The sequence below is a fragment of the Aotus nancymaae genome, unplaced genomic scaffold (assembly GCF_030222135.1).
Source record: "Aotus nancymaae isolate 86718 unplaced genomic scaffold, 86718_ANA_hifiasm-v0.15.2.pri h1tg000010l, whole genome shotgun sequence".
NCBI classification, from domain to species: Eukaryota; Metazoa; Chordata; class Mammalia; order Primates; family Aotidae; genus Aotus; species Aotus nancymaae.
Genome location: NW_026988421.1, coordinates 18,373,436 through 18,390,677, shown reverse-complemented (window position 1 = coordinate 18,390,677; position 17,242 = coordinate 18,373,436). Strand labels below are relative to the sequence as shown.

Sequence of the window (17,242 nt, the reverse complement as noted above, 5' to 3'; positions counted from 1 at the left end):
AAATAGAATTGAATGGTTAACCAATATGATAAATATGGTCTATTAGAAGGACGCCTGCAGATGTTTATGTGTTGAATTTCTTATGTGAACGTGACTGTGGACCCACTGTCATCAGGTCATACATTTTGAATTACTTTGCTAGAAGTGAACTGGATTTATAGGCATCTCTCTTCATTTTCTCCCAACTCCTGCTTATGACCGGAAGCATGACTGTATCTTTGTTAGTGTTGGCTCTAGCCACTGGACTCAAGTTTCCCTGGCTTCCTCAAGGATGGGGAGATCATAACCTTTTCAAGAAAGTGTAAACTCTAACCTGATATAACCCTGTGTGCTTTTTAAAAAATAGTAATTTAGGATTAAATGTCTTTATTTTGTCATAATTAACTTTGACTTCTTTTTCATTTTTCTGTTTCTAGTGTTGCTATCCTCCAAATAACTGATTTCCATGTTTTTACATCATGATTCTTTAGTTACAAACAAAATAAAGGGTTTTATGGAAGTTTGGAGTGTGTTTGTTGAATTTATTTTTATTGATACATAATAGGTTTACATATTTTCAGGGTACATATGATAATTTAATCTATTTATATAATGAAATCAGGGAACTTGGGATGTCCATCACCTTAAATATTTTTCTTTATGCTACAAACATTCTAATTATTCTCTTCTATTGTTTTGAAATGTACTGTAGATTAATGTTAACTGTAGTCATTCTACTGATCTGTGGAACACCAGGTCTTATTTTTTTTGTTTTACTGTATATTCATACTTTGTTCTTTATCAAAGATGAAATCTGCATGTATTTTTCCAGTTTATTATTTGCCTTTTATTTCGTTTAGTGAGACACTAAATTTATCCTATGTTTATTCTATTTGTTGCCTTTCAAACATTTTTGTTTTTTATATAGTTGAAATTATTACTCTTATATGGTTATGCTTATAACCATATATAGCACTCTAATGATAGTTAGAAAGGCTTTTTGTGCAGGGGCCATGCTAAGGTGGCTCACACCTGTAATCCCAGCACTTTGGGAGGCTGAGACAAGCGGATCACGAGGTCAGGAGTTTGAGACCAGCCTGGCCAACATGGCGAAACCTTGTCTCTACTAAAAATACAAAAAGTTAGCCAGGCGTGGTGGCACGTGCCTGTAATCCCAGATACTTGGGAGGCTGAGGCAGGTGAATCCCTGGAACCTAGGAGGCAGAGGTTGCAGTAAGCCAAGATCACACCGTTGCACTCCAGCCTAGGCAACAGAGCAAGACTCCATCTTGAGAAAAAGAAAAAGAAAGAAAGTCTTTTTGTACCTCAGGATTATAAAAAATTAAGTTTAATCCTGGGTGTCTTGTCTTTTATGTTTTTACCTTAAATGAGGACTTTTCTTCCACTATATGTTCTCACTGGTTGTTGTTTGCATAATAACTTGATTTCTATGTTTTACTTTTGAAGCATGCTACTTATTAAATCCACTTACTGTTTGTAGTTCAGTTTATTCTGTTGAATTTTTATTCTTTTTCTCCAATTTTTCTCCTTTTTAAAAAAAAAGATAAAATCAGTAACATATATTCTCTTGAACTTTTGAGATATACAGTTGTATCATCTGTAAGAAATGATGGTTTTACCTCTTCCCTTCCAATTTTATGCTTCTAACTTCTTTTACTAATCTAATTATGTTTGCTAGTATTTCTAGTAAAATGTTACATAATGGTAGTGCTAGTGGTCACTCTATGTTCTTTTTTTGAAAAACAGCTTTATTGAGATATACTTGACATAAATGTGGCTGTGCATAAACTAAGGTATATGCTTGTTTTTTGCTCCTTTGGTGCTTACTTCTTGCCTTCTGTGGGGTAAATCACAGAATTTTTTTTTTTTTTTGAGATGGGGTCTTGTTCTGTCACCCAGGCTGGAGTGCAGTGGTATAACCATAGCTCACTGCAGCCTTAACCTCCCAGGCTCAAGCAATCCTCCCACTTCCGCCTCCTGAGTAGCTGGGGCTACAGGTGTGTGCCACCATGCCTGGCTAATTTAAATCACATAGTTTGTAATATTCTGTTCTATCTCAATTATTAAAAGTTTAATTATATAGGGGTCCCCCCTTATCTTCAGTTTCACTTTCTGTGGTTTCAGTTACCCATAGTATAGTATAATAAGATATTGTATTATTGTTGTTAGTCTCTTACTGTGCCTAATTTATAAAACAAAATAATAGGTATATATATATACACATAATAATTTAGGTATGTATATACATAATAATAGATATGTGTTGCTTAACAACAGGACTACGTTCTGCGAGATGTGTTGTTGGCATTTTATTGTGTGAACATACTAGAGTATACTTAAACCTAGATGGTGTAGCTTATTGGTCCTAGGTTACAAGTCTGTACAGCATGTTACTGTACCGGAGACTGTAGGCAATTGTAACACAATGATAAGTATTTGTGTATCTAAACATATCTAAATATAGAAAAGGTGCCCTAAAATATGGTATTTCAATCTTATGAGACTGCCTTCATATATGTGGTTCATCATTGACCAAAACATTAAGCAGCACAAGACTGTAGGGAAAACTATAGTATATAGATAGGGTTTGGTGTTATCTGAGCTTTCAGACATCCACAGGGGGGTCTTAGAATACATGTCCCACAGATAACAGGTCTTCCATATACCATTCTGTGTTAGTTTTTAGTGGTTCCTGTGGAGAGTACAATGTGAGTCTTTGGGTTTTTGCAGTCTACTTTCAAATAGAAAGTTCATATTACTTCATGAACGATGTAGACCTTCCACACTGTAATTCCATTTACTTGTCTCTCACCATTTTGCTCCTGTTGTCTTCTCTTTTACTTCTACATATGCTATGAGATTCATGACATATGCTCAGAAAAAGCCTTTTATATTTACCTAAGTATTTACTCTTATTGGAGCTCTTTTTTCCTTCTTGCAAATCTCATTTCCATTGAGTGTCATTTCTCTTCAGTCTAAAGAACTGGTTTTAGCATTTCTAGTACCTCTAGGTAGTTCTGTAGGAGGTAAATTCTTGCAGCTTTTATCTGTCTGAAACCTTTCTTTCTTTATTTCACCATCATGGTTGAATAATATATTCACTGGATATCGAATTTTAGTTTGACAGTTTCCTTCTCTTCTTTCTGTATTTAAAGGTGTTTTTTTTTGTGTGTGTGCCTCTTCATGCATCTTGGAATTTTTGGTTGTATGTCAGGTATTTGATATAAAAGTACAGTAGAGAGTGAAGTAGGGGAGCAGTTGTTTTGGCTTTTTTGGTTTTGAATGAAGTTTTACTTTTGTTTCAGGCATCCAGAGTGGAAGGGTTAAGTCCATCTGATCTTCAGTTGAACTGTGTGCGCTTTTTTGGCTTTAGTTTAATTCAGATGTGTTTAGGCTGGGGTCAGGATTCTCCTTTCAGCGTTGCTTAAGCTCCAAATGCTAGTAAGTGTCCAGAGATCTCTTTCTGCTTTTCTGCTGAGCCACAAGCCTTTTCATTTGAGGGAGATTTTCCCATGCTTTACAGCACCAGTGCTTTTTGGGTTTCTGGCAAGTTCTCTATATGTTCCAGTCATGCTCCTGGCTTTCTGCACTTTGAAAGTTTTCTCTCTGCCCTGCTGCATAGACTAAGCCATAGAAATGTAGTTGCCTTACACCCTTTGAAGATTCTGAATGCCTCAGAATATTTTCTCTCAGCACTTCTCTGCCTCTCTTCTACTCCAAATTTTGGTGGCTGAAATGCCAAAATGCCTCAAATAGGTTTCCATCGGCTCTTCTGCCCCCCACCTCCACCCTCAAACCTACAATAGCCAAGATCTCAGAGCACTGGCACAGACTTCCTTTAGTTCTGCTGCCTTGCACCCCTCCTTTAGAGGTCTGGCTTACAACTGCGAGAGGTCTTGCATGACCCAGGGGTCATCTCTCTTAGCTCTTTTATGGTGCCCTGAGCACTCAGTGATGAACCATAGGAAAAAGCTTTGGTTGATTGACCCTATACCTCACTATGTGGCTCAGGCTCCTTGAGATCCTAATCTATCGTGCCAGCTCTGATGCAGCTCTTAAAAGTTTGCCAGAAGTTTGGCTGGTTTCTTCTTACTTAGATCTGTGAAGGTTTCCCCCACTCCACCAAGAATAAGAACAGCTGTGGCTCTCTTCTATTTAAGAAAAAAGTTCATAATGTTCTGGAATGTACTTTCTTTAGGTGTCTTTGTGTCATCAGCTTTCTGATAGGTTTTCAAAACTATGATTTTGTGGCTTCTTCAGCTCGTATTTGTTAAGGTGCAAACAATAGTCTATTGTGATTTTCTATATCCTTTGGGAAGCAGAAGTCCTGTGTTATTCTTTACGTAGCCCTGCCTCTGCTTCTCTGAACAAACTGTGTCTAGGAGGGCTTCTGCCAGCAGCCAGCTTAAACCTGTTCTCACGTTGGTTGTTTCACACAAAGGATATAGATTTTGTGCTTCCGAACAAGTCCCTTGTCTTTATGAAGTGTATTTTGGCTGGTGCTTCTTGAGCTTATCTACGGCTGAGCACACTTATTTTTCATGCTCATTGTCACCTTCACCAACTGGCTTCTGCATGATCTCATTGGCTTTTGGATACCTCTCCACTTTTCTTGGAGTCTATGAATAATATCTATTTTATAATTTTGCCAGAAATAGAGAAGTCAGGGTGTATTTGTTCTTGTTCTTCATCCATCTGTTCTACTCAAGGAAGGAGGAGAGACAAGAGTGACGACTTCAAGGGAATCTGTTAAGAAGCTGTGCTCATATTGTGAGTCCCATTTAATCATGACAACCAAGCATGCATTTTTATTTCCTCTGTGCAGATGTACAGACTGGGTCTAAGAATGGTTAGACACCCTCTCTGCAGCCACACAGATAATAAATAGTAGAACTGGAATTTGAATCATTGTTTAATTCATACTATTAAATCATGTGCTGATAATGAAGTTCATTCTCTTTGAAGTTTTTATGTTGTATTACTGTCTGAATTCTTCAAAGTTTGGGATAAAATATACAAGTACTTTCTCTTCTAGGGACAGAGCCAAAGGGTGAATGGGAACCTAAATCCTCAGAAAACATTGAAGGCTCAAAGCAGAGAAAATCAAGCTCAGATACAAGCAAAAAATGTCAAAAGAAAAAAGGCCAAAATTGGGAGGCAAAATTGAACTGCAAGAGCCAAGAGGAACTGGAATAGAATAGCCGTCTGGTCTTGGTTAGGAGCACTTGGGTCATAACTGGGATTGGGACTGAGGTGGCTGTGTTGGGCACGAGTATTTGAGGCCACATTAAAATAAAGAGCTCAGAGGCAAACACAGTTTTGTGTGCTAGAGAATAAACTTGCTGGCATTCTCAATAGTAATTGTTGTAATCATAGTAGTTGTTTTCTTTAATTCCTAGTATGTGCTAAGCACTGTAATTGCTGCTTTATTAACTTTATCTTAGCCAGACCTGAAGTCCTTATGAGTTCTTAATCACAGCTAAAAAGGACACAGCTGGAATTTGAACTCAGGCTCATCAGTTGCCCAAATCTGAGGCCGTTCTACTTCATCATATTAAGTAACCCCAAAACGTAAAAATTAAGGTGCATTTACAATATGAAAGACACTTTGAGCAAAAATAAGAAAAGCAAAAAGGAATGCCCTCTTCAAGTTTACATATCAGGTGTAAGATTCAATGCCCTTTGGTTCACGTGAGACTCTGGAAGAGTCTAATTTACTAATGTTCATCTCTAGGTCCAACTGGGGCTACTATGCCTAAAGATAATTCAGGGAAAATTCCGGGGAGTTCCTGTCAGAGAAGTTGGAAAATTAGACAGATGAAGGAAAGTCCTGCGATTATTTTCCATGGATGGAAAGTTGTAGAGTTGTTAAGTTTCTTCAGGTCTGTGGGGAGCTATTTTTGTCAGGTATGATCTGCCGCTGTTTGTTGGTCTCTACTGCATGTGCAACTGTAGAACCATAGGTTTCAGTTTAATTTGGGAAAATCGTTCCTGCCAGTTACTAGTGATGGTTGGTAAGCTTCCTTGTGAAAGGTAAGGGACCTCCTTCCTGAAGTCTTTCTAAGATACATTCAGTGTAAGATGCTGTGAGGGATCAAGGCACCCTAAAGGTCCCTTCTAGCTTTAAGGTCCCATTATTACTGCATATTCATAGAATACCAAAATCTGCTGTGTTCTTCACAGGGACTAGAATTACTTTCAATCCCTGTCCAGTGCTCTCACAGTCAAAATTAGACAGATCAGCAATATCTTCATTGCCAAATCGACTTAAAGTTTACTGAGGACATGTCTAAACACCTGAAATTGTTTACTCTCTTCAAGAACATTAGACAATGACCTAAGAGCATGTTAAAAGATCTTTGGTTGGTGCTGAAGCACTCCAGTGAGATTTGCATTAAGTTCCTCTAGGCATATTTGTAAAAACATCAATGTTTTATTCTTATCTGTGAAGCAATCTAATTTAGAATTGTTGTCCCCAAAACTTTTAATTCAGAATAAAGTGGACCTGGCATGGTGGCTTATGCAAATAGTCCCAGTATTTCAGGAGGCTGAGACAGGAGGATTGCTTGAGGCCAGGAGTTCAAAAGCAGCTGGGCAACATAAAAAAATAATTAAAAAGTTTGCAGGTTGTGGCAGCATGCTCCTGTAGTACCAGCCACTCAGGGGGCTGAGGTGGGAGGATTGCCTGAGTCCGGAAGGTCATGGCTTCAGTGAACTACGATTGTGCCACTGCTGTCCAGCGTGGGCGACAGAGTGAGGCCTTGACTCAAAAAAGCCACCACCACCACCACCACCACAACAAAAACAATAACAGTTAGATGAAATTGAAAAAGAATTCATACTTTATTGCCAGTTTTAAATGGTATATACTACTCTTTTATTTTGAAATGATAACTTTGAACTTCTCTGACCATGGATGATTTGGAATCCATACTAATTGATGAAATAAAAAAATAAAAGTATGTTGCTAATTTAAAACTATACGAATAAAGTCTCATATTTTATTGCCAAAAAAGGGAAATACCATCATAAGGGGTAAAAATTAGCAGTTTAAATTGTCTGAACTTGAAAGGAATCATGGTTTATGTTTTTGTTTAACATTAGCTATTATTTCATCAAGGATTTATTTGATATTTCACTAATCTCAGACATTAGCTACTTGTTGAAAATTAGCTTACCAAGGACTTTTGCGCCCTTTTTTGCTAATGTTTTCATTTTTAAATCATTTAAAATTTTTATTTGAAAAAATCTCAAACTTGCTGAAAAGTACAAAGTAGTACAAAGAATGACATATACTCTCTGTAAGGCCGGCTGCCTCGCCGGGAGCTAAATGGACACACTTATCTCTCCCCGTGCCGGTTTCTCCATGCTGACACACTTATCTCTCCCCATGCCGGCCTCTCTATGCTGGCTCCCCACACCCACTCCTATCTGGTCTCTCTATGCAGGCTTCACACACCCACTCCTGCATTCCTCACTCGACCCCTTCAAAATTTAAAAAGCCTGCCAAAGATTTGTCCAACAGCAGCTTAACATTGACCTCCCCAGCCGGTCAGCCCACCAGTAGTCCCACCTGGCAACCAATGGCAGCTCGCCCCATCGGCACCTTGACTTCCCCTCACCAATGAAACCGTCTGCTCTTTGTTTCCCTAGTGATCAATCAAACCCCCTCACCAATGAAACTCACCAATGAAACTGTCTGCTCTTTGTTTTCCTAATGATCAATCAACCCTCCTCACCAATAAAACTGTCTGCTCTTTGTTTCCCTAAAGACCAATCAATTACCTCCACTCCCTATAAAACCCCCGCACCCTGAGAAGCTCAGTGTGACTTCTCTGGCCCCTTCCCAGACCACAGAACCTTGCCCGGGAGCTGAATAAATTGGATTCTCATTTTCTCACACTGGCCTCAGTTTCCTCATTTTGACTCGGCAATATACCTTACACTCTCTACCTGGGTTTACCTGTTGTTAATATTTTGCTCCATTTGCTTGCTTATTTATCTGTACAAATGTATGGGATACATGTGAGATTTTGTGTGTGTGTGAGACGGAGTCTTGCTCTGTCACCAGGCTGGAGTGTGGTGATGTGATCACCGCTCACTGCAACCTCCACTTCCCAGGTTCAAACGATTCCCCTGTCTCAGCCTCCCAAGTAGCTGGGACTACAGGCATGTGCCACTACACCCAACTTATTTTTTGTTTTTTAGTAGTAATGGAGTTTTACCATGTTGGCCAGGATGGTCTCCATCCCCTGACCTCATGACCCTTCTGTCTTGGACTCCCAAAGTGCTGGGATTACAGGCGTCAACCACTGCACCCGGCCCATGTGAGATTTTTTACATATATATATATATATAATATATATATATATATATATATATATATATATAATGCATAGTGTTCAATTCAGGTTATTTAGGGTGTCTACCACCCAAGTTAAGTATAGTCACCCTACTCTGCTGTCAGATGTTGAATTTGTTCCTTCTATCTTAGTGAATGCTTGCACCCTTTAACCTGCGTCTCTTCATCCTCCTGCTTCCTCCTAACTCACCCTTCCCAGACCCTGTTACCTATCTCTCCACCATCTACCCTCATGTCATCAAATTTTTTAGTTCCCACATATAAGTGAGAACATGTGATATTTGTCTTTTTGTGCCTGGCTTACTTCTCTTTAGAGAACCACCTCCAGTTTCATCCATGTTGCTGCAGATGACATGATTTCAATTCTTTTATGGCTGGATAGGATTTCGTTGTGTATATGTACCACATTTTTTATCCATTCATTTGTTGATGAACACTTAGGTTGATTCCATATCTTTGCTATTGTGAATAGTGCTGCAATAAACATGCCAATTCATGTATACCTTTGACATATTGATTTCTCTTCCTTTCAGTAGATACCCAGTAGTGGAATTGCTGGATTGAATGGTTCTTCTATTCTTAGTTTGTTGAGGAATCTTCCTACTGTTTGTCACAGTGGCTGTACTGGTTTACATTCCCACCAACACCGTTCACTTTTCTCAGCATCCTCACCAACATGTTACTTTTTGTTAATAATAGCCATTCTGACTAGGGTAAGAGAATATTTCACTGTGGTTTTGATTTGCATTTCTTTGATGATTTGTGATATTGAGCATTTTTTCATATACCTGTTGGCTATTTGTGCATCTTCTTTTGAGAATATCTATTCATATCTTTTGCCCACTTTCAAATGGGGCTATTTGTTTTTTCCTGTTGAGTTGTTTGAGTTCCTAATATATTCTGAACATTAGTCACCTGTTGGATGAATAGTTTGTGTTTTCTCTCATTCAACAGGTTGTCTCTTCACTCTGTTGATTATTTCTTTTGCTGTGCAGAAGCCTTTTAATTTAATTAAGTCCCATTTGTCTATTTTTGGTTTATTGCCTATGCTTTTGAGATCTTGTCAAAAATTCTTTGTCTAAACCAATGTCCCTGAGAGTTTTCCATAGGTTTTCTTCTAGTATTTTTATAGGCTGGAGTCTTGTGTTTAAGTCCTTAATCTACTTCGAATTGGATTTATATATGGTGAGAGATGGGGTACAGATTCATTCTTCTGCATATGGATAGCTGAGGTACCAGCACCATTTATTGAAGAGCAAGTCCTTTCTCCAGTGTAAGTTCTTGTTAGCTTTGTTGAAGATCAAGAAAGGTTTGTGAATATTTCTGGGTTCCCTATTTGGTTCCATTGGTCCATGTGTCTAGTTTTATACCAGTACCATGTTGTTTTGATTACTACAGCCTTGTAGTATATTTTAAAGTCCGATAATGTAATGCCTCCAGCTTTGTTCATTTTGCTCAGGATTGCTATGGATATTTGGATTTATTTTTGGTTCCATATAATTTTAAGATTCTTTTTTGTAAATTCTGTGCAGAATAATTGGTGCTATTTTGATAGAGATTGCATTGAATCTGTAAATTGCTTTGGGCATTGTGGACATTTTCACAGTATTAATTCTTCTAGTTCATGAACACAGGATATCTTTTCATGTATTTGTGTTTTCTTCAGATTCTTACATCAGTATTTTATGGTTTTCAGTATACAAGTTTTTTACTTCCTTGGTTACATTTAACCTAAGTATTTAATTTTTTTGTTGCTATTGCACATGTAATTGTTTTACTAATTTCCTTTTTGTATTAGTTTGTTATTAGTATATAGAAACACTTTTGATTTTTGTATGTTGATTTTATATACTGCAACTTTACTGAATTTATCAGTTTTAACAGTTTTTTTATTATTTAGAGAAGACTTTATTAGTTTCTATAATCAAACCCATGTAGATAAGACCTTACATATGTAATACAGTGCATTACCTCTGTACAAATGGAAAAAAAATTAAGTTTTACATTTCTAGACCAATTTAGCTGTTAATTTCTGTACCATGCCAACTCAACACAGTAAACTGGGATACTTTTTCCAAAGCTGACAGCACAGCTAAAGTTTCCAAAAATTCAAATTATATATATATATATATATATATATATATATATGAATGAAAAGACCAATAATAGCAGTATGTTATGCATCAATAGCAGCAAGAGCTTTTCCGGGTTCTGCAGTCATCTGAACAAAATTATAGAGACATCTAGCACACTCCATTTTTAAAAAGGGGGGAAGTTTAAACAGTTTTTTGGTGGCATCTTTAGGGTTTTCTATATGTAAGATTATGTCATCAGTTAATAGAGATAATTTTACTTCTTCCTTTTCTATTAGGATTCCTTTAATTGCTGTCTCTTGCCTAATTGCTGTGCCCAGCACTTAAGTACTGTGTTGAAGAGAAGTGGTGAGAGTGGGCATCTTTGTCTTATGCCTGATCTTAAAGGAAGATCATTTAACAATTCACCATGGAGAATGATTTTAGCTATGGGTTTGATATATATGGACTTTATTGTGTTGAGGTACATTCCCTCTATACCTAATCTGTTGAGATTTTTTTATTACAAAAAGGTGTTGATTTTTGTCAAATGTTTTCTGTGCATCCATTGAGATGATCATATTGTTTTTATTCTTCATTTGGTTAATATGTTGTATTACATTTATTGATTTGCATGTATTGAACCACCCTTGTATCTCAGAAATAAATCTCACTTGATCATGGTGAATGATTCTTTTAATGTATTCTGGAATTCCATTTGCTTATTTTATTGAAGATTTTTGTATCAATGTTTATTAGAGATATTGATCTATATATTTTTTTCCCTGTAGTGCCCTTGTTTGGCTTTAATATCAGGATAATGCTAGGCTCATAAAATGCATTTGGAAATATTCCCTCTATTTCACATTTTTGGAAGAGTTTGAGAAAAATTAGCATTAGTTCTTCTTTAAATGTTTGGTAGAATTCAGTAGTGAAAACTTTCAGTCCTGAACTTTTCTTTGGTGGGAGACTTTATTACTGATTTAATCTTCTAACTTGTTATTTTTCTGTTTGGATTTTCTATTTCTTCCTACTTCAGTCTTGGTAGGCTATATGTGCCTAAGAATTTCTCCATTTCTTCTAGGTGGTCCAATTTGTTGGCATATAATTGTTCATAGTAATTTCTTAAGATCCTTTGTATTTTGGTCGTATCAGTTGTAATGTCTCTTCTTTCATTCTAATTTTATTTTTCTGAGTAATCTCTCTCTTTTTTCTAGCTAGTCTTTAGCTAGGTGTGTTTATTTTGTTTATCTTTTCACAATATCAACTCTTAGTATCATTGATTTTTTCTATTGTCTTTCTAGTCTCTATTTTATTTATTTCTGCCCTGATCTTTGTGATTTCATTCCTTCTGCTAACTTTGGGCTTAGTTTATTCTTCGTTTTCTAGTTTCTTGAACTGTAACAGTAGATTGTTTATCTGTTATTTTCTTTTTTGGTATAGACATTTATTACTATAAACTTCCCTCTTAGGACTGCTTTTGCTGCATCCCATAAATATTAGCCTGTTATTTCATGTTTTTAAAGTAATGTAATTTTATAACTTTCTTTGAAGTAAAAATATTTTTTGTCAGATAGCTCTACTATTTAACAAAATGTAGCAGTAACTTGAAGCGTTGTATTTCACCTTGCCTTTGTCCTGTTACATATTTTAACTACCAATAATGAGGTCCTTTTTATGACTGTATATGGAGTGTATCATTTTTTGCAATTGTTATTTGGTAAAGTCTTAAGTCTTGACATAAGTCCCTGTTGCTACAACATGTAATGCTACAGCTTTACCAAGTGACATATTGTAGAATTTTGAAAGTAAGACATATTGTAGAATTCTTATCTAATTTTAATAGAAGAAAACATTTTAAAAATGTAAATATTTACATTTGAAAAATTGAACTAATTAGATTTCTGTTTAGTAAAATTACATGGGTTCAATTGAAGTTTTTGACCTTTATTTATTTTCTGTTTGAGCTTGATGCAGAATCATAGGGCTGAATTTGCATGTTTACTTATTTCCCTTGTAGTAGTTTATGATTCCACCAGTCCAAGACTGGATTTCACTGAAGGATTAGCTATAAAAGATCAGAATGAAGATTTGGCTTATAGAAAGGGAACAGGATTCAACTGAAACAAACATAATAGAGGAGGAAATTAATTATTTTTAGATATTGATGAGTAGACATACCATTTTCAATTGTGAAATATTTATTTTTATTGATTTAATTATCAATTATCAATACCTTTAGTGTTTGATGTTAACATCAACTTTGAATAGATCAACTCTGATTATTATTCCAGATAGCCTGAGATACAATGTAACTGTAGTGAGGTGAATTTACTAGTTTTTGCTTGTTCTTTATGGGTATTGAAGACATAGAGCCAGATTCAATTTAGGCCCAAGGAGAATTATGGTCTCACTTCTCAAACTGACTGTTTCATGGGCAGAGATACTACCTGCATTCCTGGAGGGACCATAGGTCAGAGAACAGATTCAAAATGCAACACAGTGTCACCTTCATTTAGCCACTGAATTTTGACTTGGAACTTTATTAGGCAGCCTCATTCTCCTCAGGTAATAATTAATTCCTGTTTGTTCTTGGCTTTTTTTTTTTTTTTGTATGTTTGTTAGTATTAGGCTTACTATGCACTTGATTTATATTAGACTACTGCCAGGAAAACTATACAGATTAGTTCCAAGAACATTTTTCTTTCTGTAGCACCCACATGCAAGATGGGCAATCTATAGTAATTCTTATTCATTTGAAATACAGCAATTTGTTCCTGTCACTAGAGGATAGGATTGTTGTTTTAAATTGCTGGGTTTTGTTTTTGTTGGCATGTTCCCCAATACAAATTGAATGGCTGACAAAAATCTATTTGTATGACAGTTCAATCTAGATAAGTGCCCTCTGTTGCCTAACAGGACAATTTGGGGTCTCAGAGATAAAAGCAAACTGAATGCCAGGCTTGTAGCAGAGCTTCTTGTGCAGATAACAGAGGTAATCCATATTCCTCAGGTCCACAAATCAGACAAACAAACAAGAAATATGCATGCACATCATCTTGTTTGAAATAGTGGTCTTTTAGCTTCTACATAATAAAAAATGGGAATATCTAACTCATGAGAACAATAAAACAGCTGACATGAGATATGCCTATATTTGAAATTAAAGAGAAATGTAGTATTGATTTATAAAGTTGGAGAGTGGTCTGTTGCTTACCATTTCCTCATGGTATATTGGCTTTTGTTGAATATGTTTGCTTTCTATTTTAATACTAATAGCAAAATAAGTTATATTTTTAGACAATTATTCATGTATAGCTTTGATATTCTGCTAGAGAAGGTATCTCCTTTTCTGCCCAAAATGAGGAGCTGAGACTTTGTACCTCTTGGCTTATCTCTGCCAAAAACATGTCAGTCTTTCCATCCAAATATCTCCCAAATATAGTTCATATATAAAAAGAGGGGTGAAATATGTGTTAATAACAGTTATAAAGAAAGAATGGGGGCCAATGCATAAGGTAACAAACATTCTGGAAATAGGGTCAATGGCCCCAGTTGTAGATATTCTGAAAAATAAGGGTTTAATTGATAGGGCCTGCTGATTGATTTGGATTTGTGTAATGAAGGAGAGAGTGGGATAATTTTTAGGTTTTCATCTAAGAACACCATGTGCATGGTGATACCATCCATCATTAGGGAAAACAGGAGGTGGAGCAGTAGGTAGAAGAAAGATAGTATTCTACTTTGTCTGTGTTAAATCTGAGATGCCTTTAGATTATTTAAGGTGCTCAATAGAAATTGGATTTTTAGTAGAATATGCAGAAGACATCTTTGCCAGCTCCTAAGTGATAGTTTGAACAATAGGTATAAATTAAATCATTCAGATGAGTGAGAAGAAGGCTAAGGATGGAGATCTAGGGGAACACCAGCATTTATGGCAGAGCATGAGCAAAGTTACAATGAAGGAGACTGAGAAAGAGAAGCACAGTTTCTCCAAGGATAGGAGGAATTCACAGGGAGCATGGTGCTGAATCTGCTAAGGAGGAAGTGGGCAACAATGTCAGGTACTATCGAGAGGTTGGACCATAAAAGGACTGAAAAGTGGCCATTGCGGCTAAAATTGGCACAACCTGAGCAACAAAATAAATGAATTAGTACTGGATGATAACCCAAAATATAAAATAAATAGCCATGATGCCATACTGATATAAATAGGTGATTGACTAATGATTGAATAGACAAATCTCTTGTGCAATAGAATGCCAGATAATTTATGTAGATACTCTGCCCTCAAGGGGGTGGAGCAGAATTCCCAACTCCTTACCTGTGAGCTATGCATAGTGAGCTATGCAACATGAAAAGAGGAAAAGGGTAACTTTACAGTGGATAGACCTGATAAAGACCACCTCAGCCAAGTGATCAAGGTCAGCATCAACAGTGATGAGTCATGCTGATCATATGTAGCTTTGATATGATGTGATCAAAGTGGCATTTTACTTCTGTGATCAGCCTTCGGAAAATACATGACTCCAACCTAGTCATGAGAAAAATATCAGGCAAATCCTAACTGAGGGACATTTTACAAAATACCTGAGCAGCACTCCTCAAAACTGTCAAGGTCATCAAAAACAAGTAAGTCTAAGAAACTATCACAGCCAAGAGAAATGACTGAAACATGAATAAATCGAGTTAGTGCACGTAAAATGGTCTATTAACCCGTTTATGCCAGAGGTTGCAAATTTTTTTTGGAATATTCAGACCCTGGCGATGACCTTGAGCAGTAGGATATAAATAACTCCCAGAACACTAAGCTTGTGGGAGTTATTTATATAGTGTTCCAATAATGGAACACTAAGCATAAGTGGGTTAAGAAGCTTGGCTATGAAGGGAAGCATAAAGAGAGGTTGGGCATTTTGCAGGGAGAGTAATCTAGAATGAAATAACTGCCAGGTGCTGTGGCTCATACTTGTAATCCCGGCACTTTGGGAGGCAGAGATGGGAGGATTGCTTGAGCCCAAAGAGTTCAAAACCAGCCTGGGCAACATGGTGAGACCTCATCTCTATCTGAAAAAAAAAAAAAGACGTAACTTTTTAAAATGTGTAAAGCTGTGATACACTTAAAAGTGAGCCATAGGTAGGTTATTGTTGCTTTGTGGTGCAGCCTTTGAAGATTAATCTTGAAACATATCTAAATAACATCCATAGGTGTGGTTGTGAGTCACCCTCTAAGATCAGATGCTTTATTCTATCAAATAAAACAGTTTACTTTAAGCATTTATCACCCTTGAACTCTTGATTGGTGTCCAATATTCTAGCTGTTGATAACAATATATAAAGGTTTGTTTGTTTTTAGAGAAGGGTGACCAGAAACAAAACCTTTAGACTAATTAACCTTGTAGCTGATGAACTAGGTGAATCGTGAATCCAACCTTGGCTTTGGAGAATGATGGTAGGATGACTCCAGCCTGTAGTGGCAGTGTAATAAAGTGAAAAGAACACTGACATTGAGGAATGGGTTCTGTCTTTGTTCTGTCTCATCTTTCCTAGCTCTATGGCCTTGGATAGATCATTCATCTGGCTTAGAACCCTTTGTCTCTAAATTTGTAGCCTGATCTAGATGAAGCCTCAGTTAGTGTCAGTTACAGAGAATCCTCAGGATAACTTGGATATCTAGACAACTTGAAACTGTGACTATGGACAGATTTTTTTTTTTTTTTTTTGAGACGGAGTTTCGCTCTTGTTACCCAGGCTGGAGTGCAATGGCGCGATCTCGGCTCACCGCAACCTCGGCCTCCTGGGTTCAGGCAATTCTCCTGCCTCAGCCTCCTGAGTGGCTGGGATTACAGGCACGCGCCACCATGCCCAGCTAGTTTTTTGTATTTTTAGTAGAGACGGGGTTTCACCATGTTGACCAGGATGGTCTCGATCTCTTGACCTCGTGATCCACCCGCCTCGGCCTCCCAAAGTGCTGGGATTACAGGCTTGAGCCACCGCGCCCGGCCCATGGACAGATTTTTAATGAATGACCCCTTTCTCTTCCCAATGCTAGGCAGATGACATAGAGAAACTAGCATTATACGAATTAAGTGTATACACTTATATACTTTGTTGCAGTAGTTTATTTTAAAATACATATGAAGCATCTATTGCAAAATATTTATTTATTAGAGTAACATTTTCCAGTAGGGGGTATAGTGTAATTATAAATCATTAACAAACAAAATAATAAACATTTTGATATTTTGATTATTTCAAGTAGAGTCTATGGAGTTATTTTATTTTACATATCAAAAACTTTAAAGGATTAGATTTCCTCCACTGCATACTTACACTATTCCAGATGCTGACAACAACATGTGGGCATTCTATCATGAGCTGATTTTCCGAATGAAGTAATTTAATTGTTGATTGACAAGCTAACATGATTTAAGACACAGCCACACCATATTCAATAGCAGTGTCAAAAGTCATAAACTGCAAGCATATGCAAGCAAGTGGGGCCATGATACTAACTTACATTGCCTTTTCAAACACTAATGCTAAATTTAAATTACAGGCTAAAGTTTAGAAATGCTGGAAGAGGAAATGAAGAAGTACAGTTACATAATTTCTGGGCTCTCTGTTTTGCAAATCATTAAATGATATAGCAGCAATATGGTCAGAGTTCCTAGTATAAATAAAAGCCTATCCTAGCATTGTAAGCATAGTTATTATTCCATATGGATTGCAAATGGGTTTGTTAGTCTCTAAATTGTGTGTGTGTGTGTGTGTGTGTGTGTATGTATAAAACCTCATGATATGAATATAA

The 17,242-nt window shown here is 36.7% G+C and overlaps 1 protein-coding gene across 7 annotated transcripts in view; it reads left to right on the top strand.

Moving 5' to 3' along the window:
* The window catches only part of VTI1A (vesicle transport through interaction with t-SNAREs 1A), a 419,413-nt gene that overhangs the window by 53,716 nt on the left and 348,455 nt on the right, over positions 1–17,242 (top strand). The gene's annotated exons all lie outside the window — the stretch shown is intronic.